The sequence below is a fragment of the Panthera tigris genome (assembly GCF_018350195.1).
Source record: "Panthera tigris isolate Pti1 chromosome A3 unlocalized genomic scaffold, P.tigris_Pti1_mat1.1 chrA3_random_Un_scaffold_106, whole genome shotgun sequence".
Taxonomy (NCBI): Eukaryota; Metazoa; Chordata; class Mammalia; order Carnivora; family Felidae; genus Panthera; species Panthera tigris.
This window is the reverse complement of record NW_024962155.1, coordinates 87,441-88,563: the sequence shown is the minus strand read 5'-3', so window position 1 is coordinate 88,563 and position 1,123 is coordinate 87,441.

Below are 1,123 nucleotides of genomic sequence, written 5' to 3'. Positions count from 1 at the left end.
GTTCCCCACCAAGTGAGCTTGCTAATATATGAAGATAGTCAGTTTATTCTCAATATTACCCAGTTTTTATCCTTAATGAATTATTTGGCCTTCTGTGTATCAATTTTCACCATATTTGTTTTTTATCCCAGGATCCTCTTGGGATACATAAAAATTCAGTATTCCAGGGTAGGATCTTCAGCTTGCACATGTCCAATCTGGAACAGCCCTTGTGACTCCAGAACAGGCTGAGTCAAAAGGACCACGACATTTTGGTTTCATGACTATATGGACATCCAGAGCCCTAGTGCATTGGAAGGGGTCCAGCCGAGAAGTGTTTGTGTGGAGGCTTGGCCAGAGATTTTAGGTTGGAGCTGTTCTCATAATGGTTGGGCCCTAGGGAATTGAAGTTACACATCTGGTTTCCACAGTAAACATATTCTGAGTGAATAGAAATACTGGAAGAACCTTTGTCCTCCCTGTAGCCATTTTTTTCCCTTATTGCATTTCTGACTATGTCTTTGTTCACCCTAAGAAGTCATGGATTACACTCAGGAGGTACCAAGTGATGGGTGTCAAGATCCCACTCTGTCCTGTGCTCAGTGACAGCCATTAGCATGGCATATTCCAAATGGGAATATCCATGGGATAGTCCATGGGAGACGTCCTCTCCCTGAGCTTGGTGCTTGGCTGTTTGTAGTGAGGGGTGGAGTAAGGGAAGAGAGCTTGCCTCATTTCCCAGTCTGATTGAGGTGCCTTTGTTCTGATAAACAGCGCACACAAAAGCAGTAGGCTCCAGAATCTGGTCATCACAGAAAGAGCCCTTTACTGAAGATGGCACCAATGCCTGTTTCCATACTTTAGAGAAACAGTTGGGGGCACCTCACAGGTACCACACAGACAATGCTCACTCCATCCCTGATGTGGAAAAAGCAAGGCAAACAAAGACCCAGGGCTCTCCAGGTCCTTCTTAGGGAAGAAGACAGGCCTTGGATGACAGGTCTCCCAGGAGGAGAATGTAGAGGGTTCTTTGGCTAAGACCTGTGGGTTTCGTCCCACAGCCAGATTTCTGGGAGATGGTGCTGGGAAGTTGTTTCTAAATAATTCCCCTTCCATTCATTCAATGGTCTTGGTCTCCTCTTAC